The sequence below is a fragment of the Lissotriton vulgaris genome, chromosome 3_1, assembly GCF_964263255.1.
Source record: "Lissotriton vulgaris chromosome 3_1, aLisVul1.2, whole genome shotgun sequence".
In the NCBI taxonomy this organism is placed as follows: Eukaryota; Metazoa; Chordata; class Amphibia; order Caudata; family Salamandridae; genus Lissotriton; species Lissotriton vulgaris.
In genome coordinates this window covers 1,902,251,608-1,902,267,112 of record NC_141689.1, presented here as the reverse complement: position 1 = coordinate 1,902,267,112, position 15,505 = coordinate 1,902,251,608, and the positions used below count along the sequence as shown (strand labels likewise).

General features: G+C 40.0%; 1 protein-coding gene across 2 annotated transcripts in view; it reads left to right on the top strand.

Annotated features, from left to right (window-relative positions):
* The window catches only part of FSTL5 (follistatin like 5), a 2,973,258-nt gene that overhangs the window by 1,277,798 nt on the left and 1,679,955 nt on the right, over positions 1-15,505 (top strand). The window lies entirely within an intron of this gene.

Sequence of the window (15,505 nt, the reverse complement as noted above, 5' to 3'; positions counted from 1 at the left end):
AAATCCACAAAGGTTTTCTAAAACCACTTCTGAAAGCTTTTGTAGCTTCCCAAAAATAATTAAATGTACACTGATTCAGAGGTGTAAATCAGGAAGCGCAGATGAGTGAATTTTGAGAATTCAGCCTGCTATATTTATTTTATTTGCATTATTTTACATAACTTACGTCCAATGAATATTTTATTGAAAACCTTATACCTGCTTTGGTGCAGTTCACAAAAAACATTTAACAATGACAACTGCATTCATACATACATAGAGTTGTCAGTTGGTCAAGTATTTGCCTCCCAATTTGAGATCAGAAGATCCACAGCAACCCTGTTAGTCTGTGATATAACACCCGGCTCCATATTTCAGAAGAGAAAATGAGGAATAATCAGGCAATATGGACCAGATGTGCCAACAACTTCAGTAATTTCCTATTTATAAGGGACTCCAGTAACTCAATTCCTCCCCACGCCCTAGAGTTCCACCATAGAGTTCCTAATGTCCCAGTATTGTAAATTCCAGGGTGCAGGTTATAGTAGATTACTGTGGAGTGCTCATCATAAGACCCTTATAGTCTTGAAAGGTACATCACATAGCCTAAGCAATAGGCAGCATCACTTTACATTTAGAGGGAGGATATTTGGACTAAAGAGATGAATGGAGTAAATGGTTAATTTGGAGGGCTAATGCAGTTGCTTCAAAAGCTAATCAGCACCAGGTTTTTTTCATTCGCATTTCCTTCATATAGTCAGCATTTCCAACTGTGACCCTCCAATTGTTCCCTTGAATTCAATGCATTTTAATAAGGTCAGAGCTATCAATACCAGGTGATTTAAAAAAATTGGTTAATAACGTAAGTAAATTCTTTATAAGACGTCTGACCATCACTTTACACTCACATAGTAGTTCAAAAAGTGGACATCTCCCCTTTACTAGCAGGACTCACACTGCTCGGTTCCTTCTGCAGGCACTAAGCAAGTAACCTTGCAATTTGTAAATGTGACTAAGGGGCCCTAGATGCAGGTGTCCGAACATTGATCACTCCAACAATGTGGCATCATCATCATGCTTATCCAGTGCAAGGGACCCTACTAAACACAGGTACCGGAAAGAAGAGGGACTAGGATTAACAGTGAAAACGTTAATATCTTTGCTTGAACCAAAATCTAGACAGTAGGTCTATCTAAGTAAAAAAGTGTCATGCCCAATTCCAGGACTCTTTTCCATAACCATATATAAGTGCATGTATGCATCAATTTTAACAGATAGTTGGTGTTATCACTACCCAATTTGCTAATTGTTTCTACCCTTAAGGGAGAAAAGCTGTAAAGACATGAACTACAGGCTGCCCACGAATTTCCACACCAGGAATATCATCCTACTCTGTCATGTCAATAGCTATATCTGTTGGCAACGTTTATTATCTGATCTGTGGGTTCAAAGCAGTCCCATATCTCAGAAGTTTACTGTGTCTGTTGCAGGGCACTGTGTTTAGTCCATTGGTTATATGCTTGATTCCTAATACAAACCCTCAGAAGATGAATGCGTTTGTTGCAAAAATCGGTGCCAGTCCTATTATAAGAGCTCAGTGAACTTTGCACAAACTATAGATGTCGGCCTATAATGGGCAGGGAATAAGATTGAATCTTAGCAAGGCTAAATGTAATTCATCTGAGAATAATGAAAGTAGTACCATTGAGCTGAGATGTATCATTAGGTGCGAAGAAACAACTCGGTTTCTCTTTTGTGCTCTAACTATGGATATTATTAATACAACTGTTCACATTTGCATGAAATAAATTTCATGTAATGTGCATTCAGTATTCACATTGCTTTACCTGGCTATTCTTAAAACACAATGGAACACATCTTGTAAAAATCGTTGCTGTTTCTCATTGTTCAATACACATCTGTGTACAGTTATGTGGAAAATTGTTCTCCTTTTCAGAAAGGTTCTGAAATTATACATCTTTTATTCTCCCGTTAGTCTTATATTTGACTTGTGAATTGCTAGATTTTTCTCTCATACTGATCTGAACCAACTACTTTATGCAATTACAATTTACAAGTGTTCATACATCAGTACTACAAACCAAGACTAAATATATGATGTATTATTGGACTGGTCATCAACCGGTATGTGCCAATTGCTAACAAATCACATCAAACTAGCCCATTATTTTGCAAAGTGACTGATATACTTATCAGTGTGTAGGGGAACCAAGTGCGAACCAATACTCTCAAGGAAACCTGCCTAATACGTTAAAATGTTCTAGAAACAATTGTTACTAAACACGATCCAAATATCGTGGGGTGTTGAACTAGGCTTAATATCTGTGTACCTAGATGACAGCCCCATCATGGGCTGACTGTCCTGTGCGGACCGATACTAGAGACTAGGGGGCAGATTTATGTCGGACTTGAGGCACTTTTGCGCCGACGTTGCGTCACTTCTGTGATGCAGAAGCGGCGTAAACCCTGCGCCACATTACAACATACTTACATCGTGACGCATCTATGGAGATGTGTCACGGTGTAAGGCCCTGCACCACATGAAACCTGCGTCAGGTTTCAAGGACCAAACACAACAGGACCAGTGGCACGCGCAGAAGTTCTTCCAATAACTAATCAGAGAAATAGCCAAATATAAGGAGGCGAAAATCCAAAGACAACCGCATCAGGATTTTAGGTACCAGAAATTGCCATTAAATCCATACGTAAAGAATTCAAGGATTTGATTCAGGTTTTTAATCGCCGCAGCTGCGCACGCCAATTACCGGAAGAGAAGTAACCCATTATACCGGCAGCAGAACCCTTAGGCAGCCACGCCACTTAACAGGAAGCAAGAATTTTGGTCAAAATCACCCCTTTAAGAATTATCACGTATGCCTAACCGGGGCACCTTCGTTGCATCATAAAAGCCACTGTTGATGTAGAAAAGAACAATGCAGAATTCCTGAGGAAGGCGAACGGCCGAAACGCGTTGAAGGAATTATTTTCTGCGTTTAAGGATTAAGTTATAAACTGTGAAGATATTTTAAGGATTATTTAATGTGAAATCACTGTAATGTATTATATGTAAAAAAAATCTTTGTACCAAAAAAAATAACAAAAATGTGTTTATAAAAAACAGAAAAGAGATAAGAGTTGAAGGAAAAAAAATAACTAATATCAAAAATAAAAATAAATAACACACATCAGATGCCAATTAGTGGAAAGTGATTTATTTAATTGCAAATGTCTAGGTTACTCATGAAGTACTAGTGCACGCAACCCGGTGTGTTCAGTTCACTTTTTTCAAAAAAATTCATGTGGGCGTTTCTACACAGGGGGGGCATTCCGTCGCAGGAACGCCCCTGAAAAGTGACTCCGTGAAATCTACAAGATTTCACTGAGTCACTTTCCCAACGCTGATGCGTCAAAACCCAGCGCCTGCTTGAAGCAGGCGTAAGGCTTGACACACCACGTTAGAGATAGTGCTGGAGTTGCGTGCCGCACGCAACACAACTTCAGCACTGCGCCAACTTCACTCCCTAGTTGCAACACGCATCTGTTCATTCCTGCGCCATGGTGCGCCGCATTGTAAATGCGGCGCATCATGGGTGGCGCAAGGATAAACTTGCGTGCCGTATCTTTCCTGGCGCATCTCTGCCGATTTGCATATCTTTCAGTCAGATGGTGGGAAACCAAAAGGAATCCCACGGAGGACTATGGGTTACAAAAGCCTGAAAAAAGTTCCTTTGAGTGAGACATGAAACCTTCACTCTAACCGAATGTAGGGGCATATTATCAAGGGGGTTTATCTCCGCTTTTTTGGCTTTAAAAGCCAAGAAAGCGGAGATAAAATTATCTCCCTATTACCTAGCTGTTGCTAACACCATTTAGCGACAGCTAGTAGGAGATAGCGACCATCTTGGTCCCTACTTTGCATGTCAGTGATATTTATCACTAATGATATGCAAAGTGGGCGTGCCAAGATGTTAGCGACTGAAAACAGTCGCTAACATCGCTATCTCCTATTACCAGCTTTTGGAGATATTCGCGCTAAGCGCGAATATCTCCAAAAGCTAACACCTGCCCTGAGCAGTTCTTAGCCATGTTATCCAATGGGAGGTGGATAACATGGCTAAGAGCATTAGCTCGGTAATGCATGAATATCGCTGAATTTTCAGCGATATTCATGCATTGCGGCGATTTTTATCGCATTTGCGATAAACCTTGGTAATACCAAGGTTTATTTGCGGTAAAAATCACCGCAGCGCAGCGGTAAATGTTTGTCTCTAACCAAGCAATAGCGATAATTATCGCTATTGCTTGGTAATATGCCCCGAAGTATGCTAAAACTGTACTAAAAGCCATTGCCCAGTCTGACTGCGAGGGACAGAACACCCACATCACTTTGTTCTAATTATTTCAATGTGACTTTTTTTTCTTCATGAAGGGTGTTTTTAAGAGACTTGGGATGCTTTTTAAAAAAAAAATTTTAATGAAGGAAAACATCAGGGGAGCATACTGGAGGCTGGCATACATCAATTCCTATATGGGAAGTTCTAAAATCTGCTCAGTTTCTGATTCAGGTATCTGCCCAAGTCAGGTTTCAATACCTGCTCAAAGATTTGTGGCTACAATTGCAGAAGTAAACCATTGATACATACCATTGTGACTTTCAGATAGGAGGTGGATGGCCTTTGCACACCTACTCCTATTTGTGAATGGGTTACAAAAGAATTTATGCGAGTTGGCAAGGCTTTTCTGACTAGAGAAATGTATTTTGCACATGGCAGAATGATGTGTTGGAGTCCCAAACCCTGAAGAGAATCCCAGGTTTTGTGAACGCAGAAGGCTGCTATACATCAGGCACTTTGGGCCCCATTAGGATGGCAGGTGGATCGCCCCTGCCAGGCCGCGGGGGCGATGCGCCCGCCCGCCATCCGTGCTGGAATGACCCCCACCATATTATCATGGCTGGGGGGTCCGCGGCGGATGCAAAGACCGTCCACCACTTTTCCGCCCTGGTCGCCTTGCGACCGGGCGGAAAAGGGTTCTATATGGCCGTGGTGTCTATCAGACACCGCCAGCCATATTAGAATGGGCATTTCCCAATGCCTTTCTGTGGTGGCATTGCCGCCACGGAAAGCCATGCAGAGTCTGCTTTGGGGGCCCGTTGCGGGCCCCCATGGACTTTGGGGGGGTGGGGGTGCACATGTGGAGTACCTATGGTACCCCCCTGCCTTTCAAAGAACAATGTGGCAGGCACCCCGCGGTGCCTGTCACGTTGTGCTTTGAAATGCACAAAATTTATTTTTAGCATTGTGGCAGGCGCTGCTTTCAGGACCGCCTGCCACAATGTTAAAAATACAGGAAGCGCCCACCACTGTGGAGGGCGCTTCCTAGATGCCCCCATGGGAACCCCGCCCTTATGGCGGGCGGTCCCTTGTACCGTGAGGATGGCGGGTGGGCAAAGTCCGCCCGCAATCCTAATGGGGGCCTTTGTTTTTATGACAGTAGCATTAAAATGGCCAGATCTTAAGTAATGATTACAACAGTAAATTCATGGCAACAGTTGCTTTTTATATCATAATTAAAGCAAAGCTTTGACAATCCTAGGTGAGGTAAATAAAGGTCTCTAATAGAGATTGCAGAGAACCAAGACTTGTTCAATTTTGAGTATGAGGAAATCCTTTGAGTATCATGTGCACAAAATCATAGGTTCTATCACTGGCATCTCATTGCACAATAAATATGAGACATTATTCTTATTTTTTTATTATGGCTTATTTGCAGATGTCTTATCAATGTCTTATACCTGATCGTCTGCCTTCACACCATGGTAAATGACGATGGTTAACCATAAATTTAAATGAGTAATTTCTGTTAAACTCTCTTGATGGACAGCTACTCCCACCCCACTATTGTGGAGATTTGCAGTAGAATGGGGAATGGGGAATGGGGCAAGAATTAGAAACAGAGACACTGGGTAATGTCACAAACCTGGTCCTCGCCTGAGCTTATTCTGTAATACAGAAGTGTTGACATCTAAAAGTAAAAGTAATCTTTAACATGACTATAATCCTACATTTAGATGTTGTCTATTGTATACCTGCGGACACTTTCTGTATTTCCACTCTCTATATATGTTGAAAACTCAATATATCTTCTCAGCTGTAACAAAATCAAATTTGATATAGCACTGAGAATCACAATTGAAGATACAACTAAATAGAATAGACTTAGAATGAGAGCTACCTTGAATTTTATGGAAGACAATAAACATTTTATCTATGCTTGTAAGATGGCCATCACCATCACCAACTCTCATGAGAGTCCTGTGGGCTCGTGGGGCATGCTGTCCTTCTTGTCTTTACTCAGATGACTTGAGATATTTTTCCTTCGCAGATTCGAGCCTTCCATCCATACTTTGCCATCACCTTATTCTCTTCTACTCTTGAAAACTGCACAAACTAGAGTGTTTCATGAGACCAGCACCTAAGTGTTCAATGTCCTGAATCCATGTTCTATGATGGTTATAACCCTGAAATTCATAATGAATCCCACTATTATATTTATCCAGTATGGAATTTAGGCCAACATTTACAAAACCATTTTGCAGTCACAAAGTTTGCAATTCTCAAAATCTCACATTTTATGCCCCCAATTTCTCTATTGGTAATTATTAAACCCATATTCAGATTCGGAAAATAATATCAGTCTTACAAAATGGGTTTACCAATATATATACTAAATCTCATTTATTTATTTATTTTATTTATTTATGGGATTTTTTGTGCGCAACTAATACCCTAAGGTGTCTAGGCGCAGCGAAATACTCCAGATTCCAGCACAGATCAGCACGTTCTTATTGATTAAAAAAGCCAGGTCTTCAGTAATTTACGAAAATTAATAAGGGTGGGAGCGGTTTTAATGTGCAAGGGGAGTGAATTCCAGAGCACCGGCGGAACTTGAGGGATGTTCAAGTGGGTGCCTGTTTCATTTTCTTGTGGGATTGTCAACTATTTTTGTGGTGATTTGTACCAAGGTTTTTGATAGTTGTTTAATTGTCACTCTTGAAGTCTAGTTCTCTAATGGTCTCATATTTAGATGAGAGTTACAAGTTAATTTGGAAATTTGGAAAACTGTTCCAATATGTTCCACAGCTGATCTTCTCTGATGTACGCCCACTAAATTGATGGGTCTACTTCTGAGTCATTATATCACTGGCAATACTTCAGGAGTCACAACATCACTGATAGGTTTTTCTACATTTACATCAGGAGTCACTGCTTTACCTGAAATATATTATTAATTTTCCTGAAGAAAGCCCTATCCTGGTAAAACTCATTCCAGAAATCTAAGATCATCAGTCTCGTTCATAATCAACCCTATCACATTCAAGAAATCCCTATGGGGAAGGAGCAGGTTTGTGGCTGGAGCATCCAAATCTTGGAACCTCCTCCCACTTACCATAAGGTCATCTCCCTCTCTACTCGAATTCAGGAAGCATTCAAAAACATGGCTTTTCAATCAGTAGGTTCCCTTTTCTTCTCATCAGTGCTCATTGAACCAACGCCAAGAAAACTCTTGGTATATGTTGCGCTTTACAAGTTTGCTAACATAACGTAACATTTTTATATAGCCGCTTGTCTCTATTAGTTTATCATTCCTATGCTCCTGCAGTAGGAGTTTTGCCCCAAATTACTCTTAATTTCTCAAGCTGGCGTAATGGTAATATGACTGTAATTTCACATCATAAGACTAATTTACAATTACTGAAATCACTCTGATTACTCTGACTGAAGCAGTGGAGCTGAGCCGATTGTAGATAATAAAATGGAACAGGACCCTTTTAACTACAGAGCCATCCACTCAAGCCCCCATGGAAACATTTGTCCCACACGCTTTGCCCACTCAAAAAACCACATGTTAATCACGTCAATGGGGGAGACCTCTTTACTAACCCACCCTGTCGAAAAACCAGGACCTCAGCTAGGCCAGTAGAACAGGGATGAAACATGTTGGTGTTATGGGGTCATCGGACCAACACATCCTTACACCCTCATAGTGTGCAAGTTTTAACCTTCCCACCCACCCTACTAATAAAGTAATCCTTTGGTGTAGTTGAGGAATTCTATCTTTAAAGTTATACCCTGAATTATCGTCAAGCTCATCCTGACCATTAGAAGTCAGGGTGTACCAGATGATGAAGCATGCCGCTACTAGAGTGGGTGAGGGTTGTATAAAGAAAAGGATTCCTTTTCCCTTCCCAATTAATAGGAGTGTTGTATCATCACAGCATATCATTAGTTCTGCATAATCCTTCAAGGAGACAATAGACGCTCCAGAAGGGGTACTTTTTGGTTAGTAGTAACTTAAATCTCGCCCAGGCCTTATTATAGCCTTAGCCCATATGTACACATAGGATTCTTCTGATGCATTGTATTTCATTCTTGATGCAATGACGTTTGGTCCTCACGGATTTGGGACATCTCTATATACAACTTTTCCATCAATGTATGTGGTAAAAGGGAAAACAGACTATTGTAAACATTGAAATGTTGAGATGCTTAAAGATAGCTCATGTGGGCAGTCTACCACTTAAGTGAATTGTTTAGTGGTTGACTTTATATATGTCATTTTGTTACGTCATTTATGTTTGTACATGTTCCTGATCATATTCTCATTAATGTATTTATTAGGTGAGTAGGCAATCATTTCTCAGATCTTTGGCGAGTGAATGTATATTCCAACAAGGATTTGAAATTGTGCTTAGGGTATTCAATATTGCAATAAAAACAAAATATAATAAAGTTTGTCAGCTACTACAAGTACATCACTCAAGATAGGTCCAGACCCTTGCCCATTTAATTATGAAATTAAAGGAGGACCCCGCACAGGCTAAATAGGGGACTGGGGGGATAGTATATTTGAAAAAGGACAAGGGCGTCCCCACACAAAGAAACACACACAGTGAGTATTTTACTCTAAGACCAGCATGCCGTTGTTACGGCGGGAAAGGTAAAGTTACACAACTTGAAATCCAATTTCTAAAAGCATATTTCAACCGGGGATATGGGTTCTGTCTATTAATATTCCTGTATATCTGCAATTACCAAGTCTTTAGTGAAAGGCCTATTTTAAACTATATATTTAATTCAAACATAAGGATTAACCTCTATGAGAATGAATAACACAAATAAAACAATTTAAAAAAATTTAAAGAGATGTTTTCCACACCATAAGTTTCGTAAACCTCTGTGATACATTTATTGCATTTCAAAACAAAGTTGATCATAATACAGTGTACAAATTTTTAAAAACATGATTATACATTTCATAAAAACGAATTAAAAACAAAGAATCACAAGTCGACGCGGCGTTTCGGTATTCTGTATGTCTACCTTCTTCAGGACTGATTCTTAAATCAGATGGGGCAAGTTTCCCCACTGGACACAGTTTGCTTCAGTTCAGAACCCTGTTGCCATCAAATTATTGGGCCTATTTCCGGATTCTATTTCTCAGGTGTGATGTCACTGATTTTCAAGGTAAGTTTGCTTGGTATTGGACTACCAGGAGGAGCCACCGTATTTTCAGTTTTGGGGTTTCATCAATGACGGCGGCTCGGACCACACCGGCTGAAGGACGTATTGATAGACTGCCAGGAGACAGGAGCAGGGAGGCCGAATCCAATACTGAAGAACGGACTCTCCATCCATAACGGAGTGACTTGGAAGCAACATATCCTTGAAATTGCGCCAGTCATCTAATTTTTAATGGGTCATTGATGAAACCCAAAACTGAAAATACGGTGGCTCCTCCTGGTAGTCCAAGACCAAGCAAACTTACCTTGAAAATCAGTGACATCACACCTGAGGAATAGAATCCGGAAATAGGCCCAATAATTTGATGGCAACAGGGTTCTGAACTGAAGCAAACTGTGTCCAGTGGGAAGACTTGCCCCACCTGATTTAAGAATCAGTCCTGAAGAAGGTAGACATACAGAATACCGAAACGCCGCGTCGACTTGTGATTCTTTGTTTTTAATTCGTTTTTATGAAATGTATAATCATGTTTTTAAAAATTTGTACACTGTATTATGATCAACTTTGTTTTGAAATGCAATAAATGTATCACAGAGGTTTACGAAACTTATGGTGTGGAAAACATCTCTTTAAATTGTTTTAAATTGTTTTATTTGTGTTATTCATTCTCATAGAGGTTAATGCTTATGTTTGAATTAAATATATAGTTTAAAATAGGCCTTTCACTAAAGACTTGGTAATTGCAGATATACAGGAATATTAATAGACAGAACCCGTATCCCCAGTTGAAATACGCTTTTAGAAATTGGATTTCAAGTTGTGTAACTTTACCTTTCCCGCCATAACAACGGCATGCTGGTCTTAGAGTAAAATACTCACTGTGTGTGTTTCTTTGTGTGGGGACGCCCTTGTCCTTTTTCAATACTTTGCCCATTTAAGCCAGCAGACAATCCCCTCTGTGCTCTTTGGCTATGCACAGTGGTTTGATGGCAACATAGCCTCACCTTCAGCCAGATCTGCAGTTCCTACCTGTGCACATTTTACCAGTGCATTTTCTCAACCATAGCTGTGTTTTTACATCATTTATTTTCTCAACAATTGTCTTTTTTCCAAATATAAAATGGCAAAAGCATGATTGTAGTTTTCATGAAAATAGCAATTTTACTCCATGAAACAAAGTTTTTTTCTGATTTGTTCCTATTTTCTAGGCCTCTGAGAGGCCCCAGCAGTCAACCTGCTCCAGCATCTCTCATTTAGGCACCCTGTGCTGGGAATTCTTTTCGTAAACTCAAAATCAAGATTTGTAAAACAAATCCTAATTTTTCATGCTGGTCAAAAATATATTAATCCACTTCATCCCCAAATCTAATTTGTCAGAAAATTCAGTTGTGATTGAAAGAAAATCATAATTTAAAATGCCTGAGATAAACAAAAGCCTTAAGCTTTGAAGTCCACCTGATACTTATTTTTAAAAACAGTAACTCAAAAGCTACTGAACAGATTTACACTAAACCATAAAAATCTCATGTCCTGAGTAAAGTTTTACTCCCATACCAATTGTCGTGTATTCTGGTCCATCGTTTTTTGCTGCAGCTGCAAGCAAAATGTTCTTAGTGAGCCTAAATATGAACACACGTCTAGTTTTATCCTCATTTAACTTTTTTCCACTGCATGGAACTGGACAGTTATTGGTATATGTGGCATGGGGTTGGCTGCACGGACTTCACCTAATCCCCTACGAGTGCCATACCCCCAGCAGCAATTGGCCTTTGGCTCTGCAGCGCATGGTGTTCAGCACAAGACCTGGCCTGTGGCCATGCCCAACCCCCAAAGCCCTGCAAGCACCTACCTCTGCAGCAAATGGACCTCTGGCATGTGCTGCATGCACTGAGTCTCACAGGCTCTGCCCACATTCAGGAAGACTTACTGACTTTGTCAATGAGTCATAACACTTAAGTATAATAAGTTTACTATTTGGCTTTATAAAGATGTGACCATATCACTATATATAAAGATTTATCATCTTTGTCCAAAAATCACCAACATTTGTAATCAAATGTATATTTCAGTAATCCACACAATGCAATGTTTAATAACAGTGATTATTAAAAAAATGTTTCATAAATGTTTAATAAAGTTTCAGTGAAAGAAAATAAAATCAACATGTCCATGATACTTTCTCTTAACACAGTTTTTTTGATTCCATTTTGTCGGATGAAAACTTTAACAAGAAAGACTCAGAGACATATTGATTTTATTTTTTTATTGAAACTTTTCATCAGAATTAAAAACAACATATTTCGAATTCTTTCTTTTAAAATTTTTCAGCCCACAAAAAACAATCTTAAAAACAACCACAAAAGGATCTTGCACTCCAGTTGAAGATCATAGAGATCTAGCTAAGAGTTCTCCTTTGGTCAGGGATTTAAAGACCCAAGAGACTTACTGTTTTTTTAATGTGACTTGGGGGCTGCAGCACTTCTTGCATTTCACCACAACATTAAAAAAAATGCTTGATGGTGCCCCTACTCCTTTTAGGGATATCACTAAGCTGCAAAAAAACTGTAAAGATCTCTTGCATGACATTACGAGGTGCTCCTTTAAGGAGTGAATATTAAGTTAGCTGCTGCTGACGCTTATTTTTATTCACTTTTTTCTTTTAAAATGTGTTTGGGGATATACCAGTGCCCACCTATGATACCCACATTTAGGTTATGTTTAGACCTTGAAGGGGGAGCCCTAGGTCCCCCCTGGCCCCAGCTAATTCCCCCACTGGTACCCACATAGTGGGTACCAACAGCAGCAGTCATTTTCTTCTTTAAGTGGGTGCCTCTGTGCTTACCCGGGGTACCCACAGCTCCAGATGTTTGTGGGGACAGGGAGGGACCCCCACTTTTCCACAGCCTCAGCTGGCTCCTCTGGCAAGAGCAAGCTTTTTTCAACATTTCTAGTGGGTGATGCGGTGCCCACCCGAGGCACTCACATTGATGGGACCATTGAGGGATGTGGTGGGGTCTCCCTGAAAGTCTTTAAGTGCTATCGCTGAGATCCTGGGTGCCTTTAAAGTCTGCTTTTGTGGTAGGTGAGCCCCAAAGGAATTTGGGGAATTTGTCTAAACTTTTGCTCGGGAGTTTCAAGGTGACCGCATGCAGTTCCATGAATTTCAAGTTTTTCCCATGTGGGGAAGAGTTATCCCTTTTCAAATTGGGACTTTAAAACTCTGTTTAACTTCCCTACAAGAACTTAGTGAGACCAATCTACCTGGTCTATTGAACACACGCTCCATCATGCTTAGCCTTAAATCATGCCTAGCAGCGACGGCTCGTGGAGGGAGTTACGGTGGGGCAGGAGGGCGGGGAGGGGGAGGGGCAGGGCGGAGGTTGCTAAAAACCGGCATATGGATAATTGCAGGTAAGTAAACAATTTAATTAATAAAACGAATTTCGTAGTGCGCCTTGCATCGCAAAATGCAATGCAGTGCGAGCTACGAAATTCGTTTTATTAATTAAATTGTCTACTTACCTGCAATTATCCATATGCCGGTTTTTAGCAACCTCCGCCCTGCCCCTCCCTCCTGCCCCACCGTAACTCCCTCCACGAGCCGTCGCTGATGCCTAGGTCCCTGTCTACTGAAACCATTGACTCTCACTGGTGCTTTGCAATTTCTGACACTAATTTCACTTCAATTTTTTTAAATACGTATCTTGATGTCCCATCACTTTATTTTTGTTGTTTTGGTGTCTTTCTACTTATTTCACTATTATGATAATATTGGAGTGGCATTTTTATTGTGTTGGGTATTTTACTTTTAAGCTGTTTTGGTACTTCTTATTGGTTTATGCATTTTTGTTGAGTTAAGCCTGTCTGCTCCCCGCCATAGCTACAAGCGGATGAGCACGGATTTAAATGATTGAGACCTTTGACTGGGCCTAACAAGTTAGTGAATTTATTACTTGTGGTGGACACCCAGCCACCCAAAATATAAACCACTTTCTCACACTTAAAATGTCTAAATCCATATCTGATATTTCTGCATATGTCGAAATAATATCAATTCAACAAGATGAACAGACAGGTTGGTCAAGGCTTACCACACCCATAAATGTACACTAAAGTCGACATTCCAGTTATTTTTATGGAACATGTTTTGTTTTTACTCATTAGACACAGTAAGCCTTATTCACCCATACAAAGTAAAAGAGGCGGGTGGAATTTACATGTGCAGATAAACATTCTTTTAATCTTTTATCCTACTCACCAACACTCCCAACAGTATGCAAAGGTGTGTTAGATGGGGTTTCCAGGTATGCTACTGGGAATCCTATTAGACAGTTACTGCGAGCTCCTATTCCTGCTGTATGGCGTTCTACATAGTGTACGATTTTGCAAAGGCTTAATCGTGCCCCATCTGGAGAGGCACATTGTTTTTCTTCACAAGGAACATTTTTCCCATAGAGAAAGTTCTTAGCCTTCCACCAAAGCAAATCTGTGTATGATCAGTTCCCATCAATCTCAGGAAGGGAAGATACTTCACGCAAATTTGAGTTAATACCCATACATTTACAAGGTAAAAAGAGGTCATATCAATGTTTGGAAATGCCATAAATTTACTAACCTGTGGGTATTCCCAAACTTCCAAAGCAAACCACGCATTGTATCAACCACTTCCGAACCAACTCCACCCTCATGGCAGGGAAATATACAGTAGTAAATGCAGGTACACACACCATTGATTACAATGAAAATTCCCAGAGGGTGTAATTGAGCTATTATTGGTATAAACATACATTTATGGGCAAAAATACCTTTGTGAGTAGGCCCCTAAATGTTTATCTTTTTGATTGATTATTTAATGTGGACCTTTAAGTTCTTTAGTTACTTGTATATAATATTTTTGCATTAACTTGTTTCATCCACCAATTCGCACATTTTTCCTGGGAGCTGCCTTGAACAGAGGTCATTCATACTCAACTGAGTATAGGCTAGCCCCATTGAATTCAATTTATCTTTGGGGTCCTCATCTTGAGTAAGTGTGATTGCTTCCAAATTCCACTTTAAGCTTGGTATCTCTACATTCCAAAGCCTGTGAGATTAGTTATATACAGCAGACACTTTTTAAAGGATGTCTGGAGGATAAGCAGACATCTGCTCTGGAAATCTGAGTTGGTGCATTGACTGCAGAAAGCACAGATCGGAGCAAAAGAGAATAGTAAGGGCCTATAAATGGGCCCAATTCACAGAACTAACTTAAGACAAAGTCCTGAACTTACTACTTTTGGTATTCACAGAAGTTAGGATTGTGTCTTAAGTTTGTTTTAGGACAGACTTAAGACAGACTTAAGACAAAATACTAACTTAAGTCTGTCTTAAGACAAACTTAAGACAAAATCCTAACTTCTGTGAATACCAAAAGTAGTAAGTTTAGGATTTTGTCTTAAGTTAGTTCTGTGAATCGGGCCCAGTGTTTCCAAGTTGTAAGGTCTACAGCTCCTCAATTCGCTTTGAGATGTTCTGCATTATTCTATGAGCGACATACATTACAATTATGGAGGAAAAATAAACATAACCCATTTATGTCTGTACTCCACACTGAACAACAGCGTCCCTAGGTCCCACATTCCTTCTAGTTTACAGCAGAAATATCAGAAAACAGTCAATAACTTACATTTTCATTTGGTCAGAGTGGGCAGGGGTATGGTTAATTATAGTCAATATTGCGCAATGTAGTAGCAGCCTATGAGGAAATGTCAAGGTAAGCCAACCATTACCGTAGCATCCTGGAGAAACGAATGTAATCCACGAACATAAACGCATAAATAACACTAAGGAGTGTTCAGATGGACAATGCATCTCTCGAACTCATCAATTAAATATAAGCTAACACACAATGTTTAAGTGCTGGAAGAGGTGTGAGCTGTGCGGATTGATAGATTTGAAAGAAATATATTTAATTGATCAGAGTCGGGTCAGCATCTTGTAAA